This window comes from Panthera pardus, unplaced genomic scaffold (genome assembly GCF_024362965.1).
Source record: "Panthera pardus isolate Hobbes unplaced genomic scaffold, ASM2436296v1 HiC_scaffold_337, whole genome shotgun sequence".
In the NCBI taxonomy this organism is placed as follows: Eukaryota; Metazoa; Chordata; class Mammalia; order Carnivora; family Felidae; genus Panthera; species Panthera pardus.
The window spans coordinates 41,366-60,713 of NW_026526918.1; the positions used below are offsets into that span (position 1 = coordinate 41,366).

General features: G+C 40.5%; 1 pseudogene; it reads left to right on the top strand.

Annotated features, from left to right (window-relative positions):
- Positions 1-497: 497 nt before the first annotated feature.
- LOC128774603 (probable G-protein coupled receptor 160) overlaps positions 498-19,348 on the top strand; it is a 38,731-nt pseudogene continuing 19,880 nt past the window's right edge.

The following is a 19,348-nucleotide window of genomic DNA, read 5'->3' on the forward strand; positions in this document are numbered from 1 at the left end:
TGTCCATTGATAGAAATGGGGTGTTGAAGTTCCCTACTCTTATTGTGTTACTATTGATTAGTTCCTTTATGTTTGTTGTTGTTTTATATGTTTGGGTGGTCCCATGTTGAGGGGCAGGATTGTTTACAACTGTTAGAACTTCTTGTCAGCCCTGCCACTGCAGAGCCTGGCCCAGGGCTTGATACCATGAATCTTAAGATCGTGGCCTAAGCTGAAACCAAATTTCAGATGCTGAATGTACTGAGGCACACAGGCGCCCCTTTGGGTACTTTATTCAAATTAATTTGTGATAGAGTTATTTTTATTTGGCTTAAAAATAAGCTTTTTGGGGCACTGGGTGGCTCAGTCATTTAAGTGTCCGACTTCAGCTCAGGTCATGATCTCACTGACACTTCCAAACCTGCTTGGGAGTCTCTCTTTCTCTCTCTCTCTCTCTCTCTCTCTCTCTCTCTCTGTCTCTGTCTCTGTCTCTCTCTCAAAAAAAAAAAAAAAAAAGGCTTTTCTAATTTAGTATTTTTTAGACTGGCAGAAATATTGGTGCTAACCCAAATATTTGTTAAGTTTATGTGACTGGGGTTAATTTACAGTAAAAAAAAAAAAAATCATAAAATTCACTTTAAGTTTATAAAGTATGCCTTCAGATTTGCCAGCATTAAGCATAATACAGACATACAACTTTTATTCTATATGGGCTTAATAAGTAAGTTCATGTTATTATTTCTGTTACAAAATTTGCAAGCAAGAAAAATAACTCAGTATGATGACTTTTAAAAAATGTTTTACGATATTTTCATGAGTAATCCAAATATATTAAAAAATAAAAGCAAGGGATTTAGAGAGGTGTAAGTGGAATGAGATTTCTGGTGAAGTTTTCAGCAATGCTATAGCATGTATAGTGAAATGGTTTCCCTAAATCTTTTGCTAACTTGAAACTTTAAAGTTTGCTAAGGTAAATTGTGGATAGTCATTGAGTATCTAGATCATTTTCAGATAAGATAGAGTAATGAACCGTTAATAATTGAACATAGGTTTATCTAGTTTTGGCTTTATATAACAGAGAAATTGAATATATTAGTAAACATTTTCCATGGAACAAGGAAATATTTACTAAGAGGAATAGCATGCTTCTGCAATTTATAATGTACTTATAAGTTTGACAGTGCTAGCGTAAAGATGCTAGTGTAAAATGCTAGTGTAAAAGACATCCCACAATTGCCTGCTAGGCATTTCACTAGAAATTAAGGATTTTAAGGGTTAAGAATTCTAGTAAATATGTATGATAATATAAACTACTTAGAAATAATAAGGGTGAAAGGAAACAATTGTTTATGAAAACTAGGCAAGGAAATACAATAAGTAATTGTTCCAGAATGAGAAAAAATGTAAAAGACAAAAATCTAAATGGATGTAAAAAAAAGTTATAAACAGTTTGTGGAACAGCAATCTAGGGAAGGAAACTTTATGTAACATCAAACTCTCTAATAATGGATGGATTTATTTGTTGCTTTTCAAATAAGTTTTAAGAGAGGCACCTGGGTGGCTCAGTCTGTTAAGCGTCCAACTTTGGCTCAGGTCATGGTCTCGCGGTTTGTGAGTTCGAGTCCAGCGTGGGGCTCTGTGCTGACAGCTCAGAGCCTGGATCCTGCTTGGGATTCTGTGTCTCCCTCTCTCTCTGCCCCTCCCCTGCTTGTGCTCTCATTGATACAATGTTGGCACAATGTTTAATGATATGATAAATCCCTAATTGTCTCAGCCAAACACAAATCCATGTGGTTTTGTTTTGGAGGTTTGTCTGTCTCAAAGGTGATACTTACCAAATGGAAGAGTGTGGACGTGGGAGTATAAAAGTTCAAGATTCAAGCCTTCGTTCTCACTTAGATGGCCACTTCTTGTAGTATCTTGGATTAATGACTTAAATTCTCAGAACTTTACTTTTACATTAGTTTAAGAAAGTGGGAGTAATAATTCCAATTTTATGCAGTTGTGTTTGGAGGACTGCACATGCAAGGGCACTCACTGGTCCTGACACATCAACAAAAGCTAGAACATGAAGAATTGATGAAGCAAAATATATCAAACTGGGTTTTTGTATGTAAGTGACACAAAAGGAAATTAGTGTAATTAGGACACCTGGTAGAAACTCTCACCACATCCTCTAAGATGGAAAGTAGTGTGCTGCTTGTTAGACCCCAAAAGTCACTAGTTGATGCAGGACGGTGTAGCTGAAATGATCTTTATATAAATAAAGTTAGCTTTAAGTCCTGTCTGGCTATGTGTTGGGGACCACCTCATCTGGGACAGGAGCTTTTTGTCAATCTCAGGCCCTCACAAGCAACAACATATTTAAATGATGAATTATATCGAGGTATATTCCAAGTCCTCGACCATCATACTTAGACTTTCAGGGTGCTATAGACTGATGGTCAGTTTCCTGAGGTGTCTAGGAGTGGAGAAGGGGATGGGAGCTCATGTTCCCATACATTTAATCTACTTGCCTTGGGACTTTTCCAGTATCGTGAAATGATGTGAGATGTGAAAAGCGCATGCCTGCCTGGCCTGAGACAACTGCTTTTACTCTTCAAAAAAGAAAATCTATCACGTAGAGGGGACAGACCCTGATTGAGGAGTGTAATTTGCAGAGGTTGGAGTTTATTTTGCCAAATTATTTGTTACATTTCCTGATACATAGTGATAATTTTGGAGTAAATGCTTTTTCTAAAAGGTAACCATTATTCATGAACACTGTGTCACTCAACTAAAGGGCATACAGTGGGTAAGTATATTTAATTTCCTTATACTGAGCATTCAAAGTTTTCCCTTACACAGAACCTGTGGGAAAGAGTAAGCACACACTTGGAAACTCTTTCTGCTTACAGATGTGTAAAGAAACCATTTTTTAGAGTAGAGTTTCACTTAAGCACAGTTAGAGAGAATCTCAACCAGATGTGTTAAAAGTCACTTTAATCTTCCAAGATGTGGGTATTTCAGATTTCCCCACGCCCATGTATGTATTTCAGTAACAGTAGCCTGAAAATCATCTAGTCATAAAAGAATGTTACTTGGTACTATTCAGTTTGGAGGGGAAGAATGTTTTCTTTGCGAGAACAATAAAAAAAGAAAATGATCAGAAAAAAATAATAGGAAAGTGGGTATCCTGGGTTGTCTGCTGTAGAGTCTAGGAGGAATCTGTTCAATTAAGGTAACACCCCTGGGAGAGGTATCCAGAAGTAGAAGCGAAATCATCAAAGTGATCTGAGAAATACAGAAAAATGTATAGGATGGTTTTGGAAGCCATAAAGAACTGAATCCCTGCTGGGAAAACAGCAGTGAAGAGTCTAGATTTTATTCAGCTCTTGCTGTCTTGAAGATGGGTTAGACCAGTGGACTGATGAATACTGTGTTGTTTTGTTTGTTTGTTTTTGTTTTTTGAGTTGAGTCATAAGTTAACATGACTTACAGTTCCTCCCAGTAAAGTGAATTGTGAGGTAGTTTTTAAGTGCATTAACAAAGCTGTGCAACCACTGCCCACAAGGCAATACAGGGTGTTGAATGTTTAGCTTTTAGATGACATATATTTCACATGCTGTTCAGTTTACCCTTCAAAGTGTAAGATTCAGAGGGTTTTCGTACATTGCAAAAGTTGTGTAACCACCACCAATCTAGAACAAAGAAATTAGGTTATTTAGTAGAAAGGATCATATATTCTGCTTGTTCTTGAGTTTTAGTAAACAGTTTGAGGATGAGTGAAAATAGTTTTTAATGGATAGGTTGTTTGTACTGCAAAGTGTTCTGTTGCATAACTACCACTGGTAAATTAATAGGAGAAATCTGATCATTTTAGTAATTTCAGTTCCATCCTTGTTTCTCTAGAAAATACAAAAAAAGGAATTTTTACATTTCTGCAGTAAGTGGAAGCCCGGAACTGAAATTGTCTGTCACCTGATTTCCTCCTTCTCAGGATCACGGATGGCGTTGCCCGGGAAGTGGAGAGGTATTTTTCCTTCACAGCGGTTTGTCTGAGTAAAGTGGGCTGCTTTGGATTCAACGTTATCTGCTTTCATCCTGAGAAAAGGGCTGATCGTATTTCAACATTATGAGTCCATAGTTGTTGGGTGGAAATATTTTTGTGCAGCCCCGTGAAATTCCATTTTGGCGGCTGGGGTTAGAGAACGGCTGGGTCTTGCCTCTCAGCTGGAGGTCATACTGCCCCACGCTGACGGTTAGCACCCAAGTTCTTAGGCATTGGATTAGTGGTGTTTGACACGTGAGTTCATTCTTGAGTGCCTCGCCCAATATTGCCAATAAAGTACGATTAGGTCCTGTCGACCTATTTAAAACGTGTTCTATGGCTGCGAAAGCAATGACAGTCTTCCCGGCAGACGCTAAGGTAGGAGTCGTGCACGTCTCTTCTATACTTTTCTGGCAGGAGGAATCATTGAACGATGCTTTGTTCTCGGAATCTGGTAATACCAGGTTTGACCACCTGACACGTTAAATGTATTATTTTTAATGGCAATATAATGCCCATCATTGTCTTTTCAGCCCGAAGCCCAAAGAAGCACTTGAAGCATTGGACGCGCTACAAACCAATGACTGTCTTTGTGAGTATAATTTTATTTGCTCCCTAGTCATAGGTAGTCATAAGTAGGCACAGGCCTAATGTTTGTTACGTTCTAGAAGCAGTGTTCAGTTCATTCCTTATATGGGGCTTTCATCTTGGTTGTAGTATATAGGCTTTTACAAAACTTCCATTGTACTCTCTTTCAAATAGTACCCTAAGAGTGACACCTAGGTGGCTCAGTTTGTTAACTGCCTCACTTCGGCTCAAGTCATAATCTTCCACTTGGTGATTTTGGAGCCTCCTTTGCATTCTGTGTGTCTCTTTTTTTGCCCCTCCAGCACTCACACACACATGCTCTCTGTCTCTCAAAAATAAATAAACATTAGAATTTTTTTAAAATAAAAAAAGTACCAAAAAAAAAAAAAAAAAAAAAAAAAGAAGAAGAAGAAGAAAAGAAACACAAAAACTGTTGTCATCCGCATTAGAAACTATGGGCTAGAGGGCTTTCTGAGCCTCTGTTACCTTCAAGTTTGACTCTATTCTCTCACCCATAATTTTGCTGAGAATTATGGCATTCCATCATTTACTATCTGCTTATTCACAGACTCATGCACACTAGACATGTATTATACCATAGGATATGCTCAGCTACACTGACCACCACCATTGCTGCCACCATCCCTGTCTTGTTGAGGCTTTTATCTCACTGGGAGAAGAGACAAGTTTACCACATGTGCACAGGTACATGTGCATAGGTGCACAGTGGTAAGGGTGTCAGGAATGGAGGTGGAGTGATTACAGTTTAAAAAACGGTGACACACCCAAAAAAAGCTCTGTTTCTTCTTTTAAAGTTTTTATTTATTTTTGAGAGAGACAGAGAGCACAAGCAGTGGAGGGTCAGAGAGAAACAGGGAGACACAGAATCCAAAGGAGGCTCCAAGTTCTGAGCTGTCAGCACAGAGGCTGACATGGGGCCTGAACTCACAAACCGAGAGATCATGACCTGACGTGAAGTCAGATGCTTAACTGATTGAGCCACCCAGGTGCCTCGAGCTCCCCACTTTAATTGATTGATTGATTGATGGATGGATTGATTATTAATTAGTTGATTAATTAGTTAATTAATTAGTTAATTAATTAATTGAGAGACAGACCAAGCAGCGGAGGGGGAGACAGAGAGGGAGAGAGAGAATCCCAAACAGGCCCCAAGCTACTAGGACAGAGCCTGATGTAGAGCTCTAACTCACAAACCATGAGATGATGACTTGAGCCTAAAGCAAATTGGATGCTTAACTGACTAAGCCACCCAGGCGCCCCTCGAGCTCCCCACTTCAGAGTGGGCTTGCCGGGCCCAGTGGCAACAGAATTAACAAATGCGGTGTAGTTCACATTAAAAAAGGAGTTGAGTGGCAGTACATTCAATTATCACAAGTAAGTAAATTCACTTAGTTGTAAATGAGTTATATTAAAAGTTAAAAGAGCTGCTAAGTTATTGAACCTAAGTTACTGATTTCAAAGTAAAAGCCACAGGACACACAAAAAGGGGAGGCAGTTGGGTGAGGAATCCCCATACCCCAGAGGTAGGTGGTAAGTGATGGTACTTAAACTGAACCTGGAAGGTGGGGCAGCACTTGACAATAAGCTCAGAGTGCCTAGAGGCACAGTACTGCAGGAATCCTACCCAACTAATTAAAAGTTTCTTGGGTCACAAGGGTCTGACAAGGAAGAGATAGACAATACCTACCTGGCACAGTTTGTCTTCAGTGGATATAGTGAGACTAGAGAAGAGTAGTGAAGCCACTCAGAAAGGTTTGGCTTTCTGAGGACAGAGATAATGCAGTTAAAGACAAATGGGGGAAGTTTTGTGAGAATGTGCTAAAATGCGAAGGATTTTAAGCAGGAAGAAATGTGAGTTACTTGTTGGAGATAATATCCAGCCCCACGGGTTAATATGAGAGGCACTTGGTAACTCATCTGATGGATTATTTATTTAGCCTTTTTGGCACCATTTGAACTCCTGGGTAACAGAAATCTGTGTCCCTTGTCAGGAGTTTACCAGAGAGAGCACTTTGGAGATCTGAGTAAACGACCTATTTCTGTCAGATTCTGCTTCAAGTGCTACATGTGCAACTGACACATAGTACACTGTTTCCTCAGTTACTACAAAGTGAATGAGTGGGGACTCCTTGCAGAATACTTAGGGTAAACATGCTGGGAACCTGGTACCAGTCTTTTCACAGATAATCATGCAATCAGTGATCATATGTGTTTTAAAAGGAGATTAAAAAAAAAAAAAAAGTTAAATAGATGCCCTGCAAAGGAAGCTTAAGAACAGTTTCTGTTGAAAAGGATTCCTGTATGAACCTGAGTTTCAGAGATTTTTGAGGGCTAGTTCTTATGAGTGAGACATCTCTCTCTATAACCATGTCTAAGGTTCTAAAGTTCAAGAGTGTACTGTATATACTGTATAGCACCGTGCCCGGAGTAAGTGAGGATTTTACATATACTGGAATCAAGTAGCAAAAGCAAGTATGAAGATTGAGACTGTGCAACTCAGACTATTGCAGTGTGAACTTGACAATACTTGAACTGGTAAACAGTGAAGAAAGGTAGAAGGAAACACATGTATTGATCTAGCAAAGTTCAGAGGTAATGGGCGTCGCTTGTTTTGAATTTAGACTGGAATTGCAAGTGGCTTGTTTTGAACCGAGACTGGAATTGCAAGAGAATACTGGGATGTTTCAGATGGGCTGTGAACACAGCATTAGACATAATTAAGGTGCGGTGGTGTGTTCAGCGTCTGGGAAGGTGGTGGTAGTGCCAGAGGTGCTTGCATAAAGATAAAATGGAGAGTTGGGTTGTGAGCCTGGATTGTAGTGTGAGGTGCACAAAGTGAAATTTCTGTTTGAGGGGACTCCAGATCTTCTTAACAACACAGACCCCTCTATTGGATTAATGAACTCCTGTCATGGATTCCTCTTCCCCACAAGAACTAAAGTCCAGTTTAACTTCTTCTAAACTAAGGCACTTCATCTGCTAAATCTGGGTAATCTTTACCCAGACAGATCAGATAATCTCTTCATTTTCTTTTGCAGACACCTTGTCCATCTGTGGGATCCTGCAACCAAAAGAATGCTCCCCCTCATAATCTTTCCCCAAAACAGATTCAAGTATGCATTCATTGGAGATGAAGTAAACATAGTAGACATAGACTTAAGCATTCTCAATCCAATTTCCATAGACACATTGGGTCTTCCTGGGAGGGGTGAGCAGAAGAGGGAGATAGTTTACATCTCAATGAGGTGAGCTCAGAGAGGTGGTAGAATTCCAGAGTTATGTCCTAGCAGTTTGTGCACCTTTTCTAACTATAGCAATGCGTTGAATACTTTTTAACGGGTTGTGAAAGCCTGGGAGTATTTGGAAGGTGGGGATTCTTGCTTTATCAGGGGTGTTCAGGCCAAAGGGGTGTTGAGGTCTGGACCAGGACTTCTGCAGCATCCAGTCACTTATTTAGTAAAGATCCTTCCATTTTTCCTTTGTCCTTCTTGTTATTGTTACATTCTAGCTCTTTCCTTCTCAAAATCGGAAACCCAGAGGCAGGGCTAATGATGAGTAAGGACACAGAGTAAGTAAATGGAAAATGGGTTACGCTATTGTATGGGAAATCTAGCATGCCTTGGTTGCTTACATGTGTGATGGTTGAGCATTCATTGTGTGTGTGTGTGTGTGTGTGTGTGTGTGTGTGTGTGTGTGCGTGAGCGTGGGGAGGGGTGAAGGAAGGAAGAGCATGCACACACCTGAGTGGTTGCATCTGTCTTCTCCTTGGAATCTTGACTGCATTAACTCAAAGAGGTCTCTAATGGCCATTGTACAAGAACATAGGAGCCATAAGTATAGTCACTTCCACTTCTAGCACGTACTAGGACAGGTCCAGGTGTTGGTTGTTTTCATTCAAGCACATCCATCGAGTATTGAGGATTTCCAGCCTAGTAAAATACTATTGTGTTCAGTGCAGCATAGTGTTTTTGCTGCCTAGGCAAAAGCATCTTTGCTTTAGTGATGTACCATCATACCTGTTTCTGATCAGACATCATCAGCATCAGGAAGACAGGAGAGCATTTCTGCTCAGTGTATGACCCCAAGGGCTGTTTTGCTGTTTCACTGTGTCTCACACACACAGCAGAACAGGAAAAAGTGAATAATGGGAGTCAAGACACATGGACTTGGCTGTCCACTTGGGAATTTGGACCAAATTACAGGGATATTTGTCTGGGACCTAGTGGTCCTAGGGTCAGATTTCCTTGTTCTGCTTTGTGGTTGGTTTATTCAGGCATATACAGTCCACCAAAACTTCTATAAGAGTGAATTCGCACATAAGGATATTTCTGAATTGAACGATAATTCATTAGTGTACTCTTTTACAAACAGGATGTTGTTTCCTTATAGAAGAATCATGAAGATCTAAGTAAAAGTCCTGAGTGCCGCGTTCATTAATTATATGACTTTGGCAAAAGTGTGTAACTTCTCTTGAGCCTCCCGTTTTCTTGGTAAATGGTAATAATACACTTTCTCATCAGGGCACTCTAAAGATTCAGTGAGTGTCTTACTAACAGTGCTACCTGGCATTTTCTTGATACAGAATAGACATCCTGCCTCCTGCCCTCCCCACACTTGACAGCATTTTGAGGAAACTTTCAAGGGATTTCCCCTTTTGTAAAGAGAATTCCAATCTTTCTTCTGGTTAGGGAATACCATGTTGGAAAGCAGGATCACCCCTGAAGTATCCATTCCTCTTTTCCCCGTAGTTAAGATCCTGAGGTATTCCTCAGGTATTCCTGTTTCACACATAACCCAGTCACCTTTATAGTATGTACACCAAATGCCATCTAAACATGATCCGCATTCTGTAGGTGACTATCAGTATATTCAGTCAGAAATTGTTTTCACTTTATGTGTTTTACTGATTTGTTTTTCATTTTTCTCAAAGTTTATTTCTTTGGGAGAGAACATGTTAGTATGTCTATAGGCAGACCAAGCATTTTCTCATTCAGGTAATGCCTTGCTTTGTTGGTTTCTCCCTCTCCCCCATCTCCAGACCTTTCTCACTGCTTTGGTAAACCACTTCAATCAAGATCCATTCTCCTTTTGTGCATGGCTCCAGTAAGGAGCTACTTTCTTTTACCTGTGAGAACTAGGATTAGAATCCTGTAAGGTGTTGAGTTGTCCAGCTTGATGGGTCTGTTGTGTCAACTCTGGTGACTGCTCTTCTGGTTTTATAAAGAAGTCACATCTTAAGAGACCACACAGATTAGTAGTCACTGTGAATTTTTCAAAGGGCAGGGATGGAGAGAGAGAAGGAGATATCTGGCGTACTATGTTTACCCACTGGTCCAACCACACTGATCAGCCACCACATAAAAGCCTGTGTCCTGAAAGATATTAAGAAGTAGCAGAAGTTTGAAGTACTTACTTTGGATTTGAGAGCTTGACCTTCTGCCATACGCTGAGACATTTGAGGAAGTGATGTTTGAGCTTGTTTGCTGGTTGATTCTGTGGGCAGACAATTACGGAACTTTCTGTATCACTGTCCTATGTAGCTTGGCTCAAGCCAAGGGTTCAAGGGCACAAGACTGTAGAGTGGACCACTGCAGGCTCCCAGGACCTTGACGATGGCTGAGACCCACTAGGGACCTTTATCACACCAGCATGGTATACCTTAGTGGAGAGACAGAACAGTCAAACACCACCAAACCAAACTAAAGCGCAACAACTACAAAAATCAGGAATGGGATGATTTGGGGTCTTGTGAGGAAAATGGATCCTGATAGTTGTAAGACATCCTTTCCCCCTTGAACCTAATGGGAGAACAGGAGGTGGAAGTCTGGATCCAAGTAAGGAATGTGTGAATGCTTTAAGCACTGAGATGCATTGTGGAGCTTTGGTTAAGGGTTCCAGAGCAGACCTTCTCACAGGATGGGGGAAGTCACTTAGAACTAGAGGCACCAAGGAGCGCCTGGGTGGCACAGTTGGTTAAGTGTCTAACACTGACTGAGGTCATGATCTCATGATTCTTGCGTTCTAGCCTTGCATGAGGCTCTGTGCTGACAGCTCAGAGCCTGGAGCCTGCTTCAGATTCTGTGTCTCCCTCTCTGTATCTGCCCGTCCCCTGCTTGCACTCTGTGTGTATGTGGTCTCTCTCTCTCTCTCAAAAATAAACATTAAATAAAGGAATAAGTCACCTCTCTTTAAAGAGAGAGGCGATGCCTTTTCCAGGGGCAGTTTGAAGTGAATAACGGTGACTTTTAGGTAGTTGAAGGGAAATGTATGCTCCCCAAGACTTCAAGTTTGAAGTTGTGGTGGAGAAGTAAATAGATGGTAGTGTTGCTGCCATTCGGAAATGGTTGATCAGTGAGAAGATGTGCAAAGGGTACAAGTAGAACACAGATTTATAGATACAGAGAACAAGCTGGCGGTTGATAGAAGGGAAGGGGTGAGGGTTAAGTAAAAAGCTGAAGGAGATTAAGAGGCACAGACTTCCAGTTATAAAATAAATTAAGTCTCAGGGATGAAAAATACAGCATAGGGAAAGTAGTCAGTAATATTGTATGGTGACAAATGGGGACTGCGAATGGGGTGAGCATTGAGTAGTAATATGTATGTCAACTGTACTTCCATTTAAAACAGTAAGTAAAAATTTAAAATTTAAAAGATAATGAAAACAAGGGTAGATGTAAAATAAATGTTTTGGTGTATTTGTTTTTGCTGTTTTCCTTGTCCTTACTCTCAGCAGGAGCTGCTACCCTTATATGACTATTGACAAGTTTCCCAAGTCAGCTGAGACTACATCATGAAAGTGACGTAAGGAAACAATGGAAAGTGGCAGGCGGGATCAGAGTGTTAAACAGATATCCCATTATTGAGGTCATAGTCTGGTGGTTATACCTGCCTAGCCTGGAATATTCAGAACTGATGAGTTAGGGTGGAAAGAGGGCAGGATTAGCTTTCACTAGAGGTATTTTAGAGTCACCTAAAATATGATGAATAAGATGGGGATGTCACATCTTAAAAATATGCAATGTGAGAAATATGCACACTGGCTCAGTCAACGGAAGGATTCAGAGACTTGGAGCACAGTGAAGGGGGGGCTTTAATCAATGTTCTTGCAAGAGCAGGTGTCTGATGGATAGGCACACTCAGGGCAGTTACAGAAGGCAGTTTATTTCATGTACAGGTTGCTCCCCTGTTTTTCTCATTGTCTGAGTACTACAGATGTTACAGCCTTACCTGGCCATTGCCTATGTCCACGTAAGGTAAAAAGTAGTCTGACTGGACATTTCCTAAGGTGACGAAGAGACTTCAGTTCTTTGGTGCATGCTCATTGCAAGCCTACAAAAAATAAGCCCAGGAAACGGAGAGGGGAAGAAGAACCGGGAAGTGAAGTGTCTAAGGGTTTGGCACTCCATTATGGGGCGGGGGAGGTTCATACATATTTGTAAACCTACTGTTAACTAGACAGTACAGCTTTTATTTGGTGTTTCTGAAAATGAATCATCTATCTTGTGACATGCAGGACACACTGGGATTGGAGAATGGATTCAGAGGACAAAAAGATCTTGCATCATGAAGTTGGATTTGCAGAGCTGGAGAGGCCCAGATTTTATTCTGATTAGGGGAGGTCATTGTGAGAGGATCTCAGCAACTGGATACAGCCATTTTAGTACTAGAATCTGGAATGTCATTAGTATGGAACAGGGCTCCAGGGCTGAAAATTCCTGCTAGTAGTATAGCAGTAAGTTTGTCAGAACAATACTGGATTAGTAACTGGTTAGTGTGTAGAAGTGATGTGGTAGGTACTTTGAAAGACTGGGAATGCAATGATGGCAAAGAGGAGAGATAGGTCCTCACGAGTAGATAGTGGCTGGCATCTTACATTGTCAGGGGCTTACTGATGATTGGTTAAAAGTTAAGTGTAAGTGGCTCTTCTAGGTAGGGCAGGGAAACGTGGACAGGTTTTTTCCAGGCTGTCCCCACTGGTTGCTAAGTCTACCTCACGTAGTACCTTATTTCCTGTAGTTTGTTCCCTGGGTCTCCAGGAGAATGTAGGAAAAATTTATTTTCCCTGTCTCTGTATTCCTCCGCAGCTCTGTGACGTTATTTACTGTGCACTGAAACAAACCTAGATTCTTGGCCTGCTGCTCTGTGGCTTATGTAGTCTATAAAACCATCAAAAATTTCCACTTTGAGTAGAGGACAAAGAGAAGGATAGACTTCCATATTCATATCATTCACTCATTCATAGGTACTGACCCTGTCCTTGGACAGCTGAGAAAACATATCCCTGCTTTGTACCATTTGTCTCCTTAAGGCATATCTGCTTGGATGTGGGGTAGACCTCAAAAACCTCTTTCCAGTAGCCTGGGCAATCTGTGTCTGTGTCCATGTTTGTGTACCTCAGTAGACTCTGTGTTTTCATGTACATAAATACAGTAATACCATAACTTGAATATTTTCATGTCCTGGTACTCTAATCAGTGTTTCAAGGACAGCACACCTAGTACCACCATTATGTAAAACGTATCAGGTGGCATATCCATTCCTGTAGTCATCTGTGCTTGCACTTAGTCTGCTTTACTTTTTTTTTTTTTTGCTCCTACTGCTGTACTCAGATCCACCCAAACTCATCTCTTGGGCCCTGAACTCTCAAAGCACTTCTTTCCTGTGCCTTCCTACAGCAGTCAGTAAAGAGAAGCTTTATTCATTTGCCGTGTGTGTCTGTGTGTGTGTGTGTGTGTGTGTGTGTGTGTGTGTGTGTGTGTTTCATACATGCATGTGTGGACTTGGAATTCTCATGTTTTGCCATTTAGTACCAAACAGAAGTCTGGAATTACTGAACTTGTTAATTTGGGAGTGGATGCACTTTAGCAAGGTAGAAGGAAAGGATGATGTGTTTCCCTTTGGAAAGAAAAGTGCTCAGTCAGCCTAATTGTTTTAATTGCTGTATTTGCACAGTGCATATAGGTGTGCCTTTAATTTTTGCATTGGTGTAGGACTCTGAATTCTATAAGGGTTAAAAAAATTTTTTTGATACTTATTTTTGAGAGAGAGAGACAGGGACAGAGTGTGAGCGGGGGAGGTGCAGACAGGAAGGTTGACACAGAATCTGAAGCAGGCTCCAGGCTCTGAGCTTTCAGCACAGAGCCTGACATGGGGCTCCCACTCAAGGGCCTCAAGATCATGACCTGAGTTGAAGTCAGATGCTCAACCACCTGAGCCACCCAGGTGACCCGAATTCTGTAAGGTTTTTAATTTGTTGGTCCGGTAGGTAGCTCTGACCAGGAAGCTAGGCAGTTTTTATGTCTGTGCTTATCTGAGTGTCCCCAGGAAACTTGGAGATGATCATGATTTTTATTTTAATGATGATAGATGTGGGCCTGGGAAAGGGGTTAGTAGAGTAAACAAACTAAATACGAACTGAAGATAATGGCTGGATAGGTGTTGTAGTCGTGGACTTTCAGCTGGGTCAGTGCTTTCTCATCCTATGAACTAGGTGGAAGCCAAGCTTCAGCACTGTACACAAATGGCCTGGGAATTGCGAGGCTTGTAAAGCCCAGAGTTACCGTAATTGATTGAGCTAGTGAAGCTTAAATTCTACAGGTGTGGAAAGGGAAAGGGAGTGGTCATGCCTTCCCGGGCTGTGGGTATGTATTAAATAGACTCGTATTTGTCTAGCACCTTGCACAGGGTTAGATCTGCAACAGTGGAAATAATTGACACTTAATTGTTTTGTCAAGTCCTTTGTGATCATTTAACTCATCCTGCCCTCTTATCAGCTCTGTCAGGTGTAGGAATATGCTATAATTACTCCCATTTCACAGGGGATGCATCACCTCACATCTAAGGTGGAGGGGACAGTATTTGAACTCAGCACTTTCTTGTACCACAGAGAGCTCAAGCTTAAGTTAACTTTGCTTAACATGCTCTTCTTTACCCACTTCCTGTGCATACCAGAAGCAATGCTAGTCGCAAGCAGGTAAACCTCACTCACTCCTTCCAGCCTAAAGAGAAAGGGGGGAGTGGAAGACTTATAGAGGGAATGTGGGAACTGATAAAAAGAGTAGCTCCTGGAGTCCATTTAGTGTGCACCATTAGGAGGTTTTCTAGTTTGGCTCTTGGTCCCTGTTCATACTTTACATTTACCCAAAATGTTGTCCTGAGACTCCTATGAGGTTTACAGTAACTTTCACATTTCGATAAGCTGATTAAAGTAGCAACTTTGGAAGGGGAACCCACTTAGTCACTTTTATTTTTTTTAATTTTTATTTATTTCTATTTATTCACTTTATCATTTTTAGGAGGTGATAGATACTCTGTGGGGAACCCGAGTTACATGCGATGGGTGTTGTTCTACACAAATGTATTATACTTATTTGAACTAGCATAGTGTACCATTTGAAACCCCCAAAAAATCTCTTCTGGAGCATAGTAGGGCTTGGATAACCATTGGAGTGATTATTCATGTACTTGGTATGAGGCATTTTGAACAGCCCACAATCCTACATGATATTTGAATACCATCCTGTCTTGATGCTTACAGCTTTGCAGTGCAGGCTAAAGTTTGTGGTTGTGGTGACTCCACCTTTGGTCTTCTTTTTCAATGTTATCTTTTGCTATTCATTTCTTTTCTGGTTCCATACAAATTTTAGCATTGTTTGTTCCTAAAAGAAAGTAGCTCTGTGAAGAAAGCTGCTATTATCTCAATGTGTAGATTGCTTTGGGTAGTGTCAACATTTTAACAGCTTGTGGTCTTCCAGTGCATGGACCGCTTTTCCATTTCTTTGTGTCTTCTTCAGTTTCTTTCATAAGCTTTGTGTAGTTTTCAGCATACAGATCTTTTACCTCTTTGGTTAGGTTTATTCCTATTTTATGGTTTCTAATATAATTATAAACAACGTAATTATAAACAGGATCAATTCCTTGGTAATTCCTTCTGTTGTTTCATTATTGATGTATAGAAATGCAACTAATTTCTATACGCTGATTTTTGTACCCTGCGGCTTTGCTGGATTCATGTTATCAGTTCTAGCAGCTTTTTGGTGGGGTCTTTCAGGCTTTCCATGTAGAGTATTATGTCATCTAGGAAAAAAAGCAAATCTAGAAATGTGTAATCAAAGAAGTCTCATCTGAGGAAGTGAATTCTTGATTCCGATCTACCATGCTTAGAGCCAAACTGGGTGGACATTCAGTAGTTTCTTTTGTGACAGTAGAAACTTTTGTGACCTTGTTGCATGCCTAGTTATATTTTTACCTACCAGACATTTGTCTCCTCAACTTATGGGCAAAACCATTCATTTGTGGGCAGATACACATCCATTTGTGGAAACAAAAGCACAAATGCATAACTGTGCACTCAAATGTAGCATCCTACACACATACACACACTCACACACACACACACACACACACACACACACACACACACACACACACACCCCTACTTATCATTGAGTCACCTTCACCTCCCAGCAAGTTCAAGACTCTTGCTCGCTCTTCCCCTGGCCAAAGAGGTTGGCATGGCGGATACATTTTCAGTTCCTAATTGTATATAAAGCCAGACATGTTGGGTGCAATGTTCTATTTATGTTCAGTAGCCTAGTTTATCAGTTGTTTTCTTGTACTCTTCTGTTTTGCTGCAGCTTGTTTTGTCTGCTTATTCTATCAATTCCAGATCACTTCCAATTTATCTGTTAAATTCTCCTTCAAGGAATTCAGTTTGGGCCATTTCTCCTTGTATATTTGCTAGTTTCACACTTAACTACTTTGTGACTGTTAAGACATGCAAATTAAAAGTACTATATCTCCCATGAATTTTATCCTTTTGTTTAGTATTCACATAGTGTTTTTAAGTTCGTTTTCACTTTTATGGTATCTGTAGGTCATAGCTAAATGGTGATAAACCTGAGCTATATTTGTGTTTTCAATACACTATACTTCTGGCTTTTTGTGTTGCCCATTTAAAGTTGATGTAATCTGTTGATGCATGTTACTTTTCAGTGGTGCTTTCTACTTGTCCATGCTTTTGAGTACAGTTTTTTTCCCCTGCCGCATTTCACATCTTTTGGATTGGCTAGTTTTTTTAATGATGCTGTCTTTTATTTCTCTTTCCTTAGTGAATTTAAGCCATTTCTCACTGTTATTTTAATGGTTACTGTTGAAATTACAGCATGAATATTGAAATCACCAAAGGTCAGAAGTACTTAGCTTTTTTGTCCTTTTCTAGGGAAGAAGAAGGGCTTGAGAATTCCACACTCCTCTCCCTTATACCCTATTGGCAAATGGCAGGTTTCTGGCCTTATTTTGGAAGATTATGTATTTATAATTATGATTTAGGACTTGGATTTTACCTGTATTAGACCTTTTCACTTAGTCTGACTCATCTACTCTTCTGTTTTTGTGATTGTTGTTTGTTTGTTTGTTTTGTTTTGCTTTGCTTTCCATGGTGAGTTCTCAGCAGTTTCTTCTCAGTAGCTTCCATTTCTAATTTTCTTTTCAACTTGAGTGTGTAAATAAATACATCCCTTAAACCCATTCCACTTGGTTCTTAATTTCATTCATTGCCTTATTTATTTTCTGAAAGATATTTTTATGTTGTTTTTCACATCTACTTGGTCACTTCTGCAAGATTCTTTTTGTCCTTGAAGATATCTTTTCACTAGTTTCAAGTTCTGAGGTCTGTGTGAGCCTGACTGTTGTAGGTAGTTTTCCTCTCCCACTCCTTCTCCGTCTCCTTCTCTCTCTCCCTCTCAAAATTTCTTTCTTTCTTTTCTTTTCTTTCTTTCTTTCTTTCTTTCTTTCTTTCTTTCTTTCTTTCTTTCTTTCTTTCTTTCTTTCAGAGAGAGAGGGTGCAAGTGAACAAGGGACAGAGAGAGACAGAATCTCAAAAGGGGGAGACAGAGAGAGAGAGAGAGAAACAGAGAGAGAGAGAGAGAGAGAGAGAGAGAGAGAGAGAGAGGAGAGCGAGAGAAATGGGTCTCCCCCAGGACTCATGTTTTACCTGAGTGGTGCTCTTGCTCACCCAGTGTGGGAACTGAGCTCACCAGAAGTGGGGCTTGAGGTCACCTGGAGTGGGGCTGCAGGTCATCCAAAGCAGGACTGGAGGTCATCTGAAGTGAGGCCTGTGCTCATTCAAAGTGAGGCTCGAGGTCACCCAAAGTGGGGCTTGACTTACCTGATGTGGGACTCAACTCAGGAACTGTGAGATTGTGACCTGAGCCAAAGTCAGACTTAACAACTAAGCCCCCCACTACCCGGTGAGTCTGTATTGTGTTGTGCACTGTATGTAAAAATATGGTTTCTTTAAGAATGCCATGAAGGAGAAGATGATCCTGCCTTCCTTTTTAAGTCATGTTGCATTTCATTTGAATGGTGTCTGAGGTGTCTCTTGGTTGACACTTGGGGTTCCCTGTGCTGGCCTGGCAGTGTAGAATCATTAGGTTTTAAGTCCTTAGGAAGACAGGTTGGCTTTTGGCTGAGGTACTTGTGACAGGACAGCCCTTTGGGGCCCCGCTGGTTGTGGGCAGAGTCAGTCTCCTATTAGATTCACCTTTACCAGTACCCTTACCCTTGGTATTTGGCTTCTGTTCCTGTATTACTGGACGGTCACTTTGTGTGCTCTGAGTTCTTTTTTCCCATTTTGAATCTGGAATTTCCTTGCTATTTTCTAAGCTTTAAGATCTTTTAGGAGTTTTTTTTAAAGAAATACTTTATACATTTTTTATGGTCGTATTCAAAAACAGGGAGGTTGTTTTGAGATGGCCTTTGCCCATCATTGCTGCAGATTGTAAATTGGAGGATGTTTGAACTGATGTGTCTCTCTATGCTTATTCTCTTTTGTTGAATGGACATTCTCTCTAATCCCATTGTGTTTGATGTGGGAGAATAGGAATTTTTCCTTGGCTGGAGGATGTATACAGGTCCTCTGGGGAATGGGTACTCTGGTTTATTTGGCAAAACTGTTTTTCAGGCCAGTGTTTATATATGTAAGCCAGTAACTAGTAGGGCCACTTAATGTCTTGTTGAGGTAGAAGCAAATATGGCCATCTCCTGGTAGACTGGATATGTATGTTCTGACTCCTTATTTTCCTGACGGCTGTCTTACAGTCAGTCATAGAGAGTAGAGCTCACACATTTAAATATTTTTAAAATGGTGACTCTTGTGCAGACTCGACTTCAGCCTACATTTATTGATTCCTAGTGGGCATCGTTCTGAACATTATAGTCTTATTGTTGGAAGTTGACACAACTTGACAGAATTAGTGTTTTCATCAAGTAATGTCATCAATCTATATATAGCCTTCTTCACTTTACATCTGTTGTGACAAGCAAATGCAGGGAAGGTACTGTTATCTAGAGTATGAGATTTGTTTCCAGTAACTTAGCCATATTTTATTTCCCTATACATATTACATCTATAGTGTTCCCTCTCAAGGTGCCTGGAAAACAAACAAAAACTTTGTATACCTTTTAAATGACAGGAACTGTGAGGCATTTCTTCTACTTTTCACAAGCACTACTTTTACAAGTAGGCTTTGCCGTTCTTTTTTTCTTTTTTTTCCTGTTGAATGCAAACCACTAAACTTTAATTGACATTCACTAATGCCTTTTTGTGGGGTTTCAAACCCTGCCTGTGAAGTTGTGGGGGTTGGGAGAGTTGTCGTCTCCTTAAGTAGCTAGATCAAGCCTAGCATTTTTTACTGAGAAGATGCTTTTCTCCAGACCTTCCTTACTGCT